Raw genomic sequence first — 19,608 nt, 5'->3', positions numbered from 1 at the left:
CCATTCCAGATGGGTGCTTTTAGAAAATACAAAAAAAAAAAGTGCTAGAAAAAGAAAAGCAAAAGGCATACAAAACACAAGCCCCGATATTTTATTATTAGATCCAAGACATATAAAAGTACTCTGCCAAAATGAGGCAGAATAGGGTTTGGAGGCAGGGTACTTAAGACCACTTCGTGCTGACTTCCTAAAGCTCAATCAAGGAAAAACAGCAAGGGCTGGAAGTAGGGAATCTGAGACCAGTTGGTGCTGGCTTCCCAAAGCTGGATCAAAAGGAAAACACCTGGGTCTGGGGGCCGAGAGCCTAGGGCCAATTAACACCAACTTCCTAAAGCTAAACCAGAAGGAAAAACCCCATCTCCCCACTCCCCAGTAGCAAAGGATCAAAGGCTACTCTCCCTACAACCTTCTGTTCCCAGACCAAACTGAGGGTTGGGCTGCTATTTTTCTTTTTTTTTTTTTTTTTTTTTTTATTATACTTTAAGTTTTAGGGTACATGTGCACATTGTGCAGGTTAGTTACATATGTATACATGTGCCATGCTGGTGCTGCTATTTTTCAAGGCCCAATAACGAGATGCAGATGAGCTGGGGAGGAAGAGAGTTTTTATTTCTGTAACCGGTTGCAGGGAGAAGGCCTGGAAATTATCGCCAGACCAACTCAAAATTACAGTTTTTCAGAGCTTATATACCTTCTAAGTGAACAGTCTACATGTAAGTGTGCATTTATCTAAAGACATAAGTGATTAACTTCTTTTAATCTGTAACTAAGGTCTGAGTCCTGAAAACCTTCCTCTGGAGCCTCAGTAAATTTACTTAACCTAAATGGGTCCAGGTGCTGGGGTGATTACCCTTGTATTCTCTCCTGCTAAGTGGTGGAGGTTTGAGGAGTTCTCTTAGACCCCCCAATAAACTTGTTTGTGGAGGCCTGGGGAGTTTCTTCAGACCACAATAAAACTTGTTTAATCCTAAAGGGGTCCTGTTAAGAATTCTTTCTTTATTTTGTATGCTTTAAGAGGCCCAGGAAAGGCCTAGGCAAAATTCTTGATGGGCTTTTGTTACATCCCAGCCTTTGTATAAGGGCACTGGCTTTTAATATTTAACCACTTAGTCATTACTGAAACAGTTGTTAGTGAGACCTGGCCTGCCACACTTCCACCATGTCTCAGATGGAAAGGGAAAGTGCCTTGGATTGGCTGTGGGCCAAGCACTAAGCATGGGCCATGCCATCATCTGCATAGGGCACAAATTCACCTCAGCCTTTACTTAGCCATAAACCAAATCCTTCATCCAGATAAGGGGTAGCGCATAGGGACCTCAAAAGAACTATTTAAAACCCAGAAAACTTTGTAACTGGGCCCTTGAGCCACTTGCTCAGGCCCACTCCCACCCTGTGGAGTGCTTTCTCAGTTTAACAAATCCCTGCTTTTGCTTTCGCAGCTTCGCCTTTGTTACTTTGTGCATTTTGTCCAAGTTTTCGTTCCAAATGGCCAAAAACCTGGACGACTCACACTCAAGGCCCTCCTTCCAGTGACAAAACTGCTATAAAGGTTTCTAATGCTTACTCTAGGTTTCTGTATTTGTAGTAGACTGGTAATGGGACCATCACTAGCCCCAGCTCATGCAGAATAAAACTGTGTATCATACATCAAACGCTACTGAACATACTTTATTTAATGGCCTCTTTCAGTGTTTTAATTATTTATGAACAGCAATGATCCATAAAACACTGAGATAATTTATATTGGCTTTTGATTCTAGAGGTTTTGATTAATGATACCAACTTACTTAGTAATCATTTATCCTATATCAAGAAAATTTGATTGAAAGAACAAATCTGGTTATTAGAACATTAGATTCCTAAATAAAACTTTTTTTTTTTTTTTTTTTTTTTTGACAGAGTCTTACTCTGTCAGCAGGCTGCAGTGCAGTGGCGCAATCTCGGCTCACTGTAACCTCCGCTTCCCGGGTTCAAGCAATTCTCCTGCCTCAGCCTCCCGAGTAGCTGGGACTAAAGGCACACACCACCACACTCAGCTAATTTTTGTGTGTGTATATATGTGTGTATATATATATATATATATATATATATATATATATATATTTTTTTTTTAGTAGAGGTGGGGTTTCATCGTGTTGGCCAGGCTGGTCTTGAACTCCTGACCTCAAGTGATCTGCCTGCCTCAGCCTCCCAAAGTGTTGGGATTACAGGCGTGAGCCACCACGCCCGGCCAATAAAATTTCTTTATCATGGGGGTCGAACTCAGCTCCTATGCTTATCCCACTTTCAACTGTTCTAAAGAGACCACAATTTAACAACATTTTCTGAAAGTCATGGAGTAAAATTAAGCCTAATTGTGAGAGTCTAGACCCAAAGACTCATTTTAAAATATCCTAGAGCTCAGAGGTGATGAGGAATAAGAAGAAGACCAGGTTGTGTGGCTGTCCCATAAAAAAAATCATTTCTATAAAGAAGGGAGAGGGCCTGGGCTATGGAGGCTCAGCATTACCGCAGTCTCGGGATGACCGCCAGCCTAAGACAGACTGAATTAAGTGAAGTCCAGACAGCTTCAGAGCAAGACCGTCTGTCTCTCCTTTCCCCAAGATTTTCATTCAAGCCAAGTGATGAAACTGCTCTCTTCTTCCTTTTTCTCCACTAAAGTTGCTGCTTTCAAGGTGTTATGACTTTTGAAAGATGGGCTGAACTGCTAGAGGTGCTCAGAGAGACTAGAATAGAGTTCACAATAGATGCCATTTAATTTTATATTTTACAAATATTTTATCACTCATAGGACACAGCTTGATAACCATCATAATATGTTTTTATTGATGAGTGAATGGATAGGTGTGTTTTTTTTAATCATCGTAAGTTTATGTTTTGCATGGGCTCATTCTGTTCTCCTGGAAATCAGAAGAACAATAGGGTACACAATGATCCCATCTATCCCTGCCAAACCTTGGCCCTGTGATTTATCTACCATGCCCCATGCTGAAAAATGTGCTCAGAAAACTCACATATTCTGAGAAATATTCTCAGAAAACTAAAAGTATAAACTTATTCTCAGAGACCAGGTAAGAAATGGGTTGTTTGGGGTCATTTCATTCTAATCTCTAGTATAATGACTGAGTCTAAATTCTGGTTTTCATAGTTTTTTTTTGGTTTGTGCATGTGCGGGTAGTCTGAGACAGACTATATTTGGATTTAAAAAGGATTTCTGTGTATCAAACAAGACAAGTCGGTAACCATAACGATAAGGGATCACCAGTTAATTCTAGAGTGGATTCCCCAGAACTGGACTAATTAATGTGAGGATGTAAAATCCCAGTGTCTCGTATGTTTGGATATATCAGAGACCAAGATGCTTTCTTCCCAATAAACAGTCAACTCATATGTTAGAGGTCTATTTAAATAATCCTTTGTTGGAAAGCCCCACAAACAGGTGTCCACACCACATACACCCCAGCTCTGGGCCCATGCCCCATCACTTCCCCAGGAATGATGTAAGACTATAAAGAGCAAAGGTTACAAAGCCCAGAACTGGCACTGTTTATACAGAAAGGGAGATCCATCAGTAGCATGACTCTTTAATCATTGTTATTTACAATTTATCATCTGACAGACTTACAGAGAATAAATAAAGAAAAGGAAATATACAATTGGTATCACATTTCTTTTTCTAATACAGAGAAATTTTACATATTCTATTTGGAACATCTATGATAGTTTTAAGCAGAAATTAAATCCATTTGCCCTTTACCCCTTGACAAGACACATCATCTTCCAAAGCCTGCAGAAGGGGGCCCAGATGTTTCTTCATCACAGGAAGAGTGCACCACATCACTGCAGAAACTCAGTCCTCAGAAAAAGTTACCAGGCAACAAGGTAGAAGAATAGGATATCATGAATAATAAAGGACATAAAATGGATAGGCTAGATTACAGACTCTTGGCGTGTTTGCAAGAAGCCAGCTTTCAATTGTGTCCAAGCCTGTTTTCAAGAAAACAGTTTTTCACTGAAAGTGATTACCTTATCCCATTGTGCTTCCCTTGAGTCTCTGCAAATTCTTCCTTGACATGTTCATTGTGATTGTGGATGAGCACAGGCTAGCTTGGGACTCAGATTATTTTCCTGCAAGGCACCTGACACTGTTGCATGTTGTTGACAAGGTGTCTGCAGGAGAAACAGAAACTAGATAGCTTGTTTCAAATAGGCTGGGTATGAGTCCAGAGTCTGGTCTCTGCTTTTGATTCGGTGTCCTGTGGAGAACTACCTTTCATTGCTGTCTAAATGCCTCAAAAAATTAAGCAGCTCTATAGATCAATTTCTCCATCAAAAAGTATACAAACAGAGAATGCACTTCACCAGGAACAAGTCTGAGTAATTTTTTTCTCTTTCCTCATTTGAAAATAAACTCTCCATGTTACAGCAAAACAATTCTCCCTACATTCACTCTAGTTAACTGGATGAGAAGTTTTTGTTCTATCTTATGTTCATTCAAAAAAACAACATTCAGCAAATATTTATCAAGTGCTCACAATGACCTGGAAACTTAATAAGACACACATTGTTATAATCTTGACCCCTTAAATAGGGAACTTAAAAATGTCAATCATAAAACTCAAAACTGTAATCCACAAAACTGGAGTTTCAACTTCTCCCCAGGTTGCCGCTGTGTTTGCAATTAATTTGGTCTAATGTGGTTGTTATTCCATTTAATAACAGCTATTTAGGCAAATAAAACCTCTCTCACGCTGAAAATAGTATTTTATCAAACATTAGGGGTCTATATCATTGTATTCTATTCTCTCCACAAGCTATTTCCAGTGCCATAACTAAGTGCCAACTAACTCTTGACTGAAATACTGGTTTACTCTAAAGTCCTTATTTTGTCCCCAGTGCTAATCCTACTCACGTAGAAGCAGCAGGAAGCATCTAGAATATCCTGCTACCTGGTTTTCTAGGCAACAAGCTATGAACAGGTCTTACTGTCTTTTGTGTTGCCTAATCTTTCTAAGTTTGTCTTGGATTGTTTCAGATGCCAAACAGCCAAACAAATCAGAAAGTTTAGAAGCAGTGTAGTCAGGGTATTGCTCATGACAAAGGAACACATTAATGTGTTAATAGTCTCTCTAAAACTGTAGAATTTTATCCAGATAGTATCTTTCCTGTTGTTTCCAAGCAAGGCCATATTACAAATCAGCAAGAATTAAAAGTATCCAGCAACTAAATGAATATGTGTGGAAAACTGGCGACATTGAAAAAAGGTCTGTAGTTTAGTTAATAGCATTATGCCAATGTTAATTTTCTGGTTCCGAAAATGGACTAAGTGAAATGTTGTAAATGGGGAAAACTGGATCTACGGTAAGGCCACTCTACTATTTTTGTAACATCTTGTGAGCCTTAAGTTCTTTCAAAATAACAAGTTTTTTGGTTTTTTTTTTAAAGGATACAGCAACTCAACAATTCCCCACTGATCTTTGGCACCAAGTAATGTAGCTAATTGTAGCAGAAAACTCAAAATGCCAGAAATCAAATCACCATTAACCACTCCAGTCTCTTTCCTTCTCAATTCAGCTCTTGAAAACATTTACTAAGTGAAAAACACATTAATCTGTTTTTATAAAAATGTTACATTTCTATTTAGAAGGATTTCCCAGCAAAAATAAGGATCTGCATCTTCCTGGAGATGCAGAAACATTAGAGACCTACCATATGCACTGCCAGAGGACAGAAGTCTTACTAAAAAGGAAAGACTAGGATGGCAAATTCCAGGTCTATAAATTCGACTTACGATCAAAGACTTAGTAGCCATGTATTGCAATTTTCTTTTTTTCTTTTTTTTTTTTTTTTTTGAGTTTTGGGCAAAACATTCACTGTTCTGTTTCAGCATACTTCCTTGGAACATCTTCATCTCTTTCCATTTTGCGGACACTCCCCTTCTTCTATTCTCCTTTACTCAAAACATATGGTTTAGATCCACATCATGGCTTTCTTGTGGGAAGCCTGGATGGGACTAGAAAAACACGTTTCCAACATGGTGCATATCTGTTTGTGAAGATATCAGACAAGATTTAATCTTGTCTAACTTATGCGTATTGTTTTGATGTTTGCCTGTGGTTACTCTGGGCACAGCAATGGTGGGCATTATTAAAAATGAACTTTATTGGCAGATGAAAGATAATAGAACATGAAGATTTATGAACTACCATAAACTCTGCATCTCTGGGTCTTCATTTCCAAAGCAGCACTTGGAAAACCAAGCCCAGTTCAGGCAAAGAGTTCCTTTCTTCTCACCAGCACTTGAAATGGTCCAGAATATACCTGATGCTCACACCACCTTCCTCACCCACTTCTTCTGAAATGAAAAGGTCATTCCCTGATGGTTGCTATATCTTTTCCAAGAGGAACTTCCCCTTTCTTAAAATTCTGAAAAATTCCTTTCCATTTCATACACTGAACCTGACTTCATTTCTTAATAAATATTTTTATCATCTCTATCATCCAAAATTTCTTCTTTCTCCATCCATATTTATCTTTTACTTCAAGACACTTACTTTCCTATTCCCTTTCAAAACTCCTTCTTGTTTCAAAATGGATTCCCAATGGCTCTAGCTACTCCTGTTTCTACCTTGCTCGACTTGACCTTCCTGTGTCTTTCCTGTGCACTCTCCATTGCCCCTTTTTATGTAGCCTCCTTTCTAGCCCTGACCTTCCTCCCTATTCAGTCATATGCACATTCGCGTATCCTTTTTTTCACCCCACTTGCATACAGTCCTCTTCTTTATACAGTCTTATATACTTGCAAGTGATCTTTCCACAACATTAAAACCACATTTTGCTCCTCAGGCACCTCTTTGCACTCTAGATCTTTTCTGATCATATGTGTCTGGATAGCACATCAAGTTTCAGACCTAGCTATCAGCACATTAGCCAGCAAGAATATAAGTTTAGATCTGACAATCCCAAAACACAATCTGCACATAAAATAATTCACATATCTCATGAAGAAGATAACTTACTACAAAGGTAATAAGGCCCCACAGTTTCTGATCTTTTTTTTCCTATCTCCTTTTCCAAATAAGTCCTAGCTTCATTCTTCTAATTCAAATTTGAACTACTTTCAAATTCTACATACTGGGCCCCCACCATGTATTCTGTTGGGTTGCATGGATTTGTGCTACTAAACTCTAAAGGCATGACTAAGCTAGAAACTAAACCTGTGTCTGTAATAGTTAGCATTGATATAGCATTCTATGCTTTCAAAATGCTCGTACCATCAATTACTAATTAGCATAACATTTCAGAACCATGCTAAGCTTTAATTATAAAGAAATTCCTTTCTAGCATGGTTCCCTTCATAGGAAGAAAGTTATTTCTTTGCCACCTTCTAGGTCCCAACCATGTCAGAACAAAGTTGTTAAACCCTTCTAAATCTCCTGATTTTAAATTCAGTCACTTGCCACATTACTTAGTCTCTCCCAGAGAAAAACAGTATACTCAGTGTTATAAAAATCAAGGCTCAACCCGAAATCTGGGAAATTTGAAGTGTACTCTATGTAGTGCTTTATACACCCAAAGCTTGCACTGTTTATTCAACTAACATTTATTTATTGCCTACACACATGTCAGGCATCAAGTCTCCATCTTGCCCTCATTGAGGTTAAAGTCTAGAGGTAGAAACACGCATTACAGTGCAGTGATGCTCAGAGAGAGGGAAGCCCTGGAAGGTGAAGGGGAATGGGGAAGGGCAGACGGCTCAGCTTGGAGGGAGGTGGGAGAGGCCTCCTGGGGAAACCTTGATGAGAACTTTGGAATGTCTCTGCTGCCATTTGAGTTCCATATTATTTTTTTTTAACCAATCCTATTTCTAGACCAGTGCTATTATTTACTTAATTACACTTAAATCAAATTTAAATCGATACATTCTTAGCTTTGCTCCAAGTATTACTAATCATAAAATAATGTGTTTGATGTACTAGTTATGTACTACTTTATCCTAATACATAATAAAATAATACATTCAAATAAAACATTCAGCAAGCTGCCAAAAAAATGGTAAAGCAAGGAAGGGACAGGAAGAATTTACTGACTTTTAGGAGCCTCATTCAGTGTGGAGAATAGAACATAGTTAACATTGGAGTCAGGAAAAACTGTTAGGATGTCATTTGCAGTCATTCCAGAGAAATGATAAAGGCCTAAGTTAGAGCAGTAGAGGGAGGGAGGGAAAAGGAGAACTATTTCCAGAAATGTTAAGACTGCACATGTAGAAGTGCAGACTGATTTGATTTTGAAGGTTGGAGGAGAAGGAAATCAAGGTTAGCTCTAGGTTTCTTTGGGGGGCAAACATAAGGATAGTCAGGTCATTTCCTGAGATAAAACTTAATGGAAGAAGAACATGGAGGGCCAGGTGGGGGTGGTGCATCCATTTCATTTTTGATACATTGATTTTGAGGTATTCCGTGAATATCCAAGAGGAAATGTGAAGTTTGCAGTTGAATATTTGTGCCTGGAACTCAGGAAAAACAATGTGTGGGCCATCTGCATATCGGTGATGAATGAAGCCACAGAAGCAGAAGCAATCAATGCAGCAAGAGTAAAGAAAGTGAAGAGAAGGGAAGAGGAAGAGAAAGAAGAGAAGAAGCCAATGTTTAAGAGAATGATAGTGTATTCAAAATCGGCAAAAGGGACTGAGAAAGCGTGGCCAGAGACAGAAGGGAAATACAGAGTGAAACCAAGGGACTAGACAGTTCCAAGGAAAAGAAAAAAGCAGTACACAGTGTTCAAAGCTGAAGAAAGGTCATGTGATACAAGGTCTAAGATATTCCCACCGAGTTCCATGCCTGGAAGTCCTCCGGGACTTTGACAAGGTAGTTTCAGTGGAGTCAGGGCAGAGCCAGTCTGCCGCAGTTGGAGGACTGCACAGGGGTAGTAACAGTGGTGCATAAACCCGAACATGGAGAAAAGGGCAGGCATTGGGTGGGGAACACCTGCCAGAGGGGATCTAGGATGGATAGTGCCAAGTTCTTTTTCCTTTCCCCTCATTGACTTGAGTGTGTTTATACATTAAGGGGAGAGAGCCATTTAAAAGGCAAAGGGTAAATGTAAAGGTAAGAGAGAAAAAAACTTGACTGAAATTCCTGAGAAGGTGGGACCAGATGTCTCAGGTGAAGAGTTAGCCTTGGAAGAGAATCAGAGATACCCTCCTTCTGAGGTTGAAGGAAAGGAGATGGAGATGCATGTAGATACGGAAAATGTACTGGGATGGAGCACTGTGATGGGAGAGTCCCAGGCTGATAGCCTCTAGTTTTGTTTGTTTGTTATGTTCAGTAAGTAAGAGACATGATCTTATGGAGAGGAAAGATGTTGGTTAGGAGACATAGAGTGTGAGTATAGCTGTGAGTATTTGGAATACCTTTTCCTGTGTATGACATAGGAGGAAGTTTGTAGAATTACCAAGCATGAGAAAGGGATGGAAGGAAATGAGCTAAAAAAATAGATAAAATATAGTATGGGAAGAAGGTGGGCACAGAAATAATAGGTCATGGCCAAGATTCATGCTGAACAGCCTGCTAGAAAGAACAGCAATAGAGCTTTGCATCTTAACTCACACCAGTTCTCGTGACATTGATTTAAAAAGCAGGTGCAATTGGGATGTCCACGGAGTCACAGAAGTAAGGGATGTTACTCACTAATGAGGATAATGAACATTCTCCGTCTAGCTACTCCAGGCAAGGCAGGAACTGCTCTGTCAGAAGACAATATGTCTCTAGCCAGTCATGGTGGCCCACACCTGTAATCCCAGCACTTGGGGAGGCCAAGGTGGGAGGATGGCTTGAGCCCAGGAGTTCGAGACCAACCTGGGCAACATAACAAGACTATCTCTACAACAAAGAAAAAAAAGAAAAGAAAAAGTCTCTAGTACCCTTCAGAACATACACGTGGATGTGTGAACATAGATGTGGAGACGAGGGCTTCTGAAAGCCCTTATGATTCTGGGGATCCCATGATCAGTATTTTTATCAACTAGCTTTTCTATTTGGGACTGAAAAAAATAGAAAAGCTACTGGCTAAAAATGCTGACCATGGGATCCCTCGGAATTATAAGGGCTTTCTGAAAGATTGCCATTTATTCATTTATTTATACCTTATTCCTCTTCAGTCCCTTTTTTTTTTTTTTGAGATGGACTCTCACTCTGTCACTCAGGCTGGAGTGCAGTGGTGTGATCTCAGCTCACTGCAACTTCCGCCTCCTGAGTTCAAACAGTTCTCCTGCCTCAGCCTCCCGAGTAGCTGGGATTACAGGTGCACACCACCAAGCCCAGCCAATTTTTGTATTTTTAGCAGAGACGCAGTTTTACCATGTTGCTCAGGCTGGTCTCAAACTCCTGACCTCATGATCTGCTTGCCTTGGCCTCCCAAAGTGCTGGGATTACAGGTGTGAGCCACCGTGTATGGCCCTTTTTTTTTTTTTTTTTTTTGAGGCAGGGTCTCACTCTATCGCCTGGCTGGAGTACAGTGGTGGATCATAGCTCACCGATCACAGCTCACTGCAGGGTGGAACTTCTGAGCTCAAATGATCCTCCCACCTCAGCCTCCCAAAGTGTTGGCATTACAAGTGTGAATCACCACACCCAGCCTCTCTTCACTTTTTTTTTTTTTTAAGACGGAGTCTCGCTCTGTCGCCTAGACTGGAGTGCAGTGGCGCGATCTTGGCTCACTGCAAGCTCTGCCCCCCGGGGTTCACGCCATTCTCCTGCCTCAGCCTCCTGAGTAGCTGAGACTACAGGTGCCTGCCACCAGGCCCGGCTAATTTTTTGTATTTTTAGTAGAGACAGGGTTTCACCGTGTTAGCCAGGATGGTCTCGATCTCCTGACCTCGTGATCTGCCCGCCTCGGTCTCCCAAAGTGCTGGGATTACAGGCGTGAGCCACTACGCCTGGCCTCTTCACCTCTTAAAGAACATCCTCCCCAAATTCTAGCATCCCTAGAATAGAAATACATAAAGCCACAACCAGATGAAATAGATAAAATTCTGCTTTTCTCCTGTCACAAGGTTGAATATGCATATAATTTCCTTGAAAATGTTATTCCTGCCGAGGTTCTTATGTATTAGGGATAAAAATAAAACCTGTAGCACAAGATTCTATGTTTTAGAGCAAATGTTTAGATTTTATGTGTTTAGATGGGTACGACTATATTATATGTATCAGATGAACCCTTGTGAAAGTTTAAACACATTGAATTGCAGACTTAACTTGGGCCGCTCTTAGAACAGAGACCAAAAACACAGATGGGGAGTCACTGGTGTCACCAGCTGAACAATTCCAATACAAACTGAAGCCAGCAAGAGTTAGTGCACAACCATACAGGCAAACGAACCAGCTGCATTCCCAAAGACGATCTGTAATGTATGATTAAAACCGGGGCTTTTCTTTCATCAGAAAATCACAGATCTAGGTTTGTAATTTAGAAGCAAAAATAAATCCAGTCTGGTCTAGTGGCACTGACAGGTCAAACACAAATAGTACACACTTGGGTAAATTAAGGCAACAGATATAGTGGATGTCATTTACTAACAGTTTATTATGAGGTAGGCACCTGCACCAGACACTTTTTATATATTATCTAATTTAATTCTCATAGTTCTCAGGGAGGTTATTATTATCCTCATTTAACTGAAAAAAAAAAAGAAAGAAAAAAAGGAAAGGCTGGGCATGGTGGCTCACGCCTGTAATCTCAGCACTTTGGGAGGCTGAGGCAGGCGGATCACCTGAGATCAGGAGTTCAACACCAGCCTGGCCAACATGGCGAAGCCCCATCTCTACTAAAAATACAAAAATTAGCCAGGCATGGTGGTGGGCACCTGTAATCCCAGCCACTCAGGAGGCTGAGGCAGAAGAATCGCTTGAAACTGGGAGGTGGATGTTGCAGTGAGCCAATATCACACCATTGCACTCCAGCCTGGGCAACAAAAGTGAAATTCATCTCAAACAACAACCACCACCACCACCACTGAGGCTCAGAGAAAGTGCCGGCCTATGGTTACATCACACAGTAATGAGAAGTTTAGAATTTCACCGCAAGGTCGGGGCCACAAAAGTACCTGTTCCTAGTTATTATGCTAATTACGCTGCTAATTATCACTAAAAAGCATAATGTGGCCAAACAAGCATAGGATGAAAAGTTTCTGCCTTGCTGCCAAATATTTTGGTGTGCTATAAAGAAAGGTGGAAGACAGAATCCCTTGCAATACATTTTGACAGCAGCGTATAGGACAAAGGCAGCAGCCTTCAGGCAATCAAACATGAGCCTCTCAAGTGGCATTCACTTTGAGAAGGTGTGAAATGAAAGCACATATTGGAAAAGCATGCCTGGGTGACCGTCGGGGCACCCTGACTTCCATCTGGGCCATTACCAGAGCAGACCCAATACAAAGCAGCTTCATAAGTCCCCTGTCCAGAGGATTCCACATTCATGATAACCATGAGGACTGTCCTTCACTTGAAATGTTCAGCCTCCTTAACAATGGCAACCTTTCAGACAGTGAAAATGAAAGGTAGAATAATATAAAGTTTACTCTAGGGAAACTACCAAATTATACTTATAAGGCTTACATTAAATTAGCACACACAGGCATACATACTTGTAGAGTTAGGTTTTGGAATAATTATAAAGCAGTAAAACCTAAGTAAAAAAAGCCTCAATAAGCTATCCTCCACTGATTTGGAGTAAGCTGTTCAAAAATCACCTTGTAAAATGCAGAGTTGGAAACTAGGGCAGCTTGCATTAACTTAAAAAATTATGCATGCTCTAAATGACGAGTTAATGGGTGCAGCACACCAACATGGCACATGTATACATATGTAAATAACCTGCACGTTGTGCACATGTACCCTAAAACTTAAAGTATAATAAAAAAAAATTACGCATGCTTCTATGCTCAGATTTAGGAATGTATTTTCCCTTTCAAAGATTTTGTTAAGCCTAATCCATGAATGTGAAAATAAAAATATGGATTATCAATGATGAATGAGTACAGCTTTCTTAAATTTAAATAAGCAATGGCAAAGACCACATTTAGAATTCAACAGAAAGAATTCAGCAGCTCCCTGTCCTTTTTAAAATAATGTAGCTAAAAGAACACCAGAACTCAACGATTTAAAAATACAGTGTTATTAACAAGAGTGACAGAGATTTAGTCTTATTTCAATTAAGATTTTGACTATAATGAATAAAATTTAGTCACGAGTAAAGGCCAATTAAATGTCTACCATTTGTTCAATGTTTTGTGGGATTGTAACCCAAATGACCTAAAGATGCCCAGCCGCGGCTCATTAGGTCCCTGTGGCTATTGGTTATTCACTAATATGGGTAAGGCTCTGTCTAATTGGCTCACTTACTTGCTATACAGTGCTAATGAGGGAAAGTTGGGGTCACTTTTAAACTGGGTGTCTGAGACAGTCACTCAGCAAATGTATGACTTGAGTCACAAGGGGAGCAGATGAGTGGATGCAGAGGGCTGAGCACTGTCACTATGACCAAGAGTTCACCCCAAGAGCATGCTTTGTATTGCCTTTATAAACAAAAAGTAACAGAAAGGAAACAATATGGATAAAAAGATAGGGAAATCTAGAAATTTAATTTTAAAATCTCATGGGGAGAAAATCTGAAGATCTATTTCTCTATCTGATTTGAATGTCCCTCAAGAATCGTTCGTTTAAACGTAATCCCCACTGTGGCAGTATTAAGTGGTGGGGTCTTTGGGAAGTGACTGAGTCACGAATGTATTGGTGTCTTGTAGTGGGGGTTGAAAGGAACAAACTTAGATTCTTTTGTGCCCTTCTGTCTTATCCGCCACGTGAGGACACAGCGTTTGTTCCCTCTGGGGGATGCAGTAACAAGGCGCCATCTTGGAAGCACAGAGCAGCTCTCAGCAGACACTGAACCTGCTGGTGCCTTGATCTTAAACTTCCAGACCCCAGAACTGTGAAAAAATAAGTGCCTGTTCTTTATAAATTGCCCAGTCTCAGTTATTACAGCAGCACAAATGAACTAAGACTATCATCTATCTATATATCTATTAATATCTATCTTTCTATGTATCTGTCATCTATTTCTTTCTTTCTGTGTATCTGCCATCTATCTTCCTATCTTCTTTCTTTTCTCTCCCTCTTCTTTCTCTTTCTTTTTTTCTATCTATCTATCTATCTATCATCTATCTATCTATCTATCTATCTCTACCTACTATCTTCTATCTATATCTACCTACCTACCTTCTTTCTATCATCTATCTATCTACCTATCATCTATCTATATCTACCTACCTACCTTCTATCTATCTATCTATCTATCTATCTATCTATCTATCTATCTATCATTTATCTATATCTTTCTATGTATCTGACATCTAACTATCTACCTACCTTCTATCTATGTATCTACTATCTATATGAAGAATCCCAAAAAGGAAAGAAAATTCTTGACACATGAATGCTCTGGCAAAACAAAACAAAACCTTGTAAAAAAAAGTTTTGTTATCAGCTCCTTAAAGTTATCACAAAACATATATAGGTGGCACAGACTAAGCTCTATGTTTAATCACTTATAGGTCTGTGTGCAGGAGAGAAGGGAGGGGGAAGAAAATACATGTTTGATTCTAACAGACTGAAAGCTTGCAACACCAGCTGAGCAGGACTGTGTTAACACCCCAAGCCCACAGTGTGCTGGACCATCAGGAGAAAGAGGCACAGCCTGGAGGTCCCCAAGCTCTAGGATGAATTTATTTCTGTGGTTGTGTAATTGGGCTGATCACTGGCAATACGGAGCAATCTACCGTACAACATGGTGATAATAGTTAATAACAACGTACAAGATTATATTCTTGAAAATTGCTAAGGAAGTAGATTTCAAGTGCTCTCACCACAAAAAAATAAGTATATGAAATAATGCATTTGTTAATTAGCTCAATGTACCCATCCCACAATGTATACAGATTTCAAAACATGTTGCACATGATAAATATATGTGACTTACTTTTCAGATAAAATCAATTTAAAAGATTTAATTTTTTTTTAAAGACCAAACAGCACCTAGTGACAGAGTTTAGCCCATAAGTGAAACTGGTTATTTGTATGGTCACTCTCTCTTAGCAGATAATGTCAGTAGGAACAATCGCCTGAGCCTTTTCATGCCTGTGACGTTTACCACTGCATGTTTGCTATCCCTCTTCTTTTTAGAACCAAGCTCTCATGATTAGCCCCTCTTTTTTCATTTGGGTTGCGATTCATCACGCTGCATAGCTAGGAATATGATTTCTGATATCTTTCTTGTCTACCCCAGGAGACTGTCTCTTCTCCAGTGTATTTCAGGTTTCTGGTTTCATTGTATTGTTTTCCTATAGAAATTGCATATAAAACCCAATTTGAATAACTTCCTTCCTGTTTCAGGTAATAGAGCAGTTTTTGCTTATTTATATTTTTGGATAGGCACACTTCCTATCACTGAATGCTCTAGCCATCAAGGGGGTCTGTAAAGACCCCCACATTTCTTAAAAACCAGCACAGCCTGAATTCTCCGAATGTCCATCCACTGAGTATGGTCACTGCACTACAAAGAAGCCCTGTTGCAAGAGGTTTAGTTTAGAATCTACCTCTCTCAGTGTGGTATGAGGAATGGTCATTTTAACTTAATTAACTTATTAAAGTTTAAAGTTTCTAAGTTGAATTTTCTAGTTTATTACTAAATATTTTAAAATAACACTTATTACTCTAAGTCATTGATTCTGAAACATTTAGTCTTCACATTTTAACATCTCTGACATTGCAATGCATCTTACGATTGCTACAGACCAAGTGACAAGTTGTGACAAAGTTGTCACTGCATTATTCCTAGTGGCATGACAGTGCTCTTAAAGTTTCCAAATATTCAGTCAACAAACCATTTAAGGACCCTTTGAGGAAAGAATACAAGATCTAGTTATTGTCTGAATATCTTGCTTTGACATATTCTGGTAAGCTTCAAAAACAAGCTTCTGATTAGAGACAACAGTAATGCATTCTGTTTCTTAAAGCTACATGGCACCGTCGACACTCTTGGTGGTACAGAGACAATGCTGGGTGGAAAGCATGGGCATCAACCACTGTCGCAAAAAGTGATTCAGAAACATTGGACTCTGTGTAGATGTTTTAGGAATTTCTTGATCACTTTATTTCACTTATCGCTTGGTCTTCTCTACCAAACTCTGAACTCTTTGAAGTTAGGGGAAGGCTCATGTCTTAGTCACCTTCCTCTCTTTAAAGCCCAAGTTGTTGGCACATGACAGACAGTCAAGAAATAATTGTTGGATTAAATATTAATGAACAATGGAGAAAAAGTAGATGGTAAGATCAACCAGGGTAAAGAGATGAAGGTGAAAGGGAAAATACTATGTGTAAGGCTTAAAAATGGACTGGGTCAGGCATGGTGGCACATGCCTCTAGTCCCAGCTACTGGGGAGGCTGAGGTGGGAGCACCACTTGATCCCAGGAGTTCAAAGCTGCAGTGAGCTATTATAGTGCCAATGTACTACAGCCTGGGTGATGGAGCAAGACATCACCTCTCTCTCTCTCTCTCAAAAAAAAAATAATACATTAATTTTAAAAAGCATGAAAAAGAGCTTGTAAATTGACAAGGGAAATACATAAGGGTATTTCAGGCACGGAAAACAATATTTTGAGAAACACAGCCCTGAAAAAGTAGGTTGTATTTGGGAAATCACAATTAGCTTTCAGATACTTCAAAACTCAATTATAGTAAATAATAAGAATGAGATTGAAACGAGATATTTCAGATCCTAAATGGTTTCAAATGCCTTTTTATTATTTTATTTTATTTTTTAAAGAAAATGTGAACTTAACTTCTAGGTCACTGATTCTAAATCTTCTATGACACTTATTTCACTCATCATTTTATCATCCAACCATGAACAAATAAAAGCCTGCTTTTTTTTTTCCAAAAGGAAATTGATATTTTCTGACTTTATTTTATTTTTAATTGTTGCTAGGCTACAGAAGCATTAAATGTTGTAGTCATATTATAGAAAGTACAATGAATTGTTATGGTTTTGGTAGACAAATAATTCTTAATTTTCAATTTAATTGCAACAGTAACTATAACATACAAGAATTAAAAGTACAGTGATATCCTTGAGAGATATTTTGCTTAGGACTAAAATATACAACCAGAAATAAAAATTGTGTTGGTAATATAAAAATTCAATAATATGACTGGGTTATTACTAGGTTTGGTGAGAAGTAGGATATCAAAGGCATTTGCTGGGAGGCATGAGCAGAGAAAATGGGACTTAAGAGAATTGTTGGCCAGGCGGGGTGGCTCACGCCTGTACTCCCAACACTTTGGGAAGCCAAAGTGGGCAGATCATGAGGTCAGGAGTTCGAGACCAGCCTGGTCAATATGGTGAAACTCCATCTATACTAAAAATACAAAAATTAGCCAGGGCTGGTGGCATGCACCTATAATCCCAGCTACTTGGGAGGCTGAGGCAGAAGAATCACTTAAATCCGGGAGGCAGAGCTTGCAGTGAGCCGAGATGGCACCATTGCACTCCAGCCTGGGTGACAGAGTGAGTCTCCGTCTCAAAAAAAAAAAAAAAAAAAAAAAGAATTGTCACGATTACTCCCTGTAAGCCAAGTGGTGGCAGCAAGTGGCACATCCCGCAGGAATACGGATTTGAAGAAAGCAGAGGATTTCAATGACAATCTCACATCTCATTTAGCTTGTTTCTGAAGTCTACCGATTAAGATCATGTATCAGACAATGAGAAGCTATTTCACTTACACTCCACTTTCAGCTTTTAGACTTATAAGGGTTGACAAAATGAAAAAACAAAAATGAAAAGCTGTATGAAAGCAATGGAAAGCCTTGATATTTATAAAACAAATTTATTTAAATAAATTTTTGTAAAGTAACTTTCTAAAAATACCAAATGACTGAAATCATACCAAGTATATTCTATGAATATATATAATGAAAATAACAAAGGATAAATAGAACAATCTCCAAATGTTTGAAAATTAAGGATTACATTTCTAAATAGGCCACAGTACAGAGTAGACTGCAGTAGAAATCAGAAAACTTTTTGGACAGAAAACTAATTTAGAAATTTATGTCATATTAAAAATAGATGCAGCTAAAGCAGTAGTAAGAGGAAATATTGTAGCTTTGCTATAGGCATGAAATAAAAGATTCAATATTGCCCATGTCAATTTTCACCAAGTTTATCTACAGAGTCAGTGTAATTCTAATACAATTTCAGTAGTTTTATGATAAGATGGTTCTAAAATTTATTTCAAAACCTGAAGGTCCAAGAATAACTAAGGCAGTTCTAAAAGTGAAAAACAAAGATGAAAGTTCCACCATCTGTAACACATATTATAAAGGCAAGGTAAACAGTATAGCATTGGTCCTGGGATAAATAAGTAGACTAAGAAAATACGGTAAAGAATTCAAAGACAGAACTAAAATACAGTCACCTAATTTTTAACAACGATGCCTCGAACATGCAGTGAAGAAACTTTTTTAAATGAACAACCCTCCGTAAGTATAAAAATGAACCTTTACTGCTACTTCATACCATAAGCAGAAATAAAGTCCAAACTTAACACAGACTTAAATCTGAACAGCAAAATAATATAGTATCTAGAACACAACAAACAAGAAAATCTCCATGACCTTGTGATGATAAATAGTTTTTATACAGGATGCAGTAAGCATCAACAATAAGGGCGTAATTAATAAATCAGATTTCATTAAAACTAAGAATTTCCATTTATGTAAACACATCCTTGGAAGAGTGAAAAGACAAGCCTCAAATGGATGAAGATAAATGAAATACATATATCCAACAAAGGATTCAAATCTAGCCTAATAATCAATAGGAATGGGCCAATTAAAACAACAATAACACTGGACAAAATACTTGCAGAGGCACCTTCTCCAAGAGAATATGGAAATGGTCAATAAGCATATGAGAAGATGCTCAATATAATTTGCCATCAGAGAAATGAATATTAAAGATACAACATGATACGTATCCACCAGAATGGCTAAAATAAAACAAGATGCCAAATTTTGCAAGGATGTGGAGCAAACAGAACGTTAACATAGTGTTTGTGAGAGTGTAAATTGGTGCAACCACTTAGAAAACTGATTGGCCATATCTATCGAAATTGAACACATATATAGCCTATTATGTCAGCAATCCCAATCCTAAGTACATACTGAACAGAAATGTATATGTGTAGGCATCTGAAAGACATGTACAAGAATGCTCATAGCAGCATTATATATAATAACCCAAACTAGGAAAAACCCAAACATCTATCAGTAGAACAGATCCATTGTATTATATTCATAAAATGGAATACTATACAACAATGTAACATAAACCACTGCTGTATCCAACATGTATTGGTCTTATAAACATAAAACTGAGCCAAAGAATCCAGACATAGAATTCTGTGATTCTATTTATATAAAGCTCAAAGAAAGATAAAGGTAATATATGGTAGAGGTCGAAATAGTGGTTCCCTCTGCGGAGGGCACTGACTG

The sequence above is a fragment of the Pan paniscus genome, chromosome 8, assembly GCF_029289425.2.
Source record: "Pan paniscus chromosome 8, NHGRI_mPanPan1-v2.0_pri, whole genome shotgun sequence".
Classification (NCBI taxonomy): domain Eukaryota; kingdom Metazoa; phylum Chordata; class Mammalia; order Primates; family Hominidae; genus Pan; species Pan paniscus.
This window is presented reverse-complemented; position numbering follows the sequence as displayed.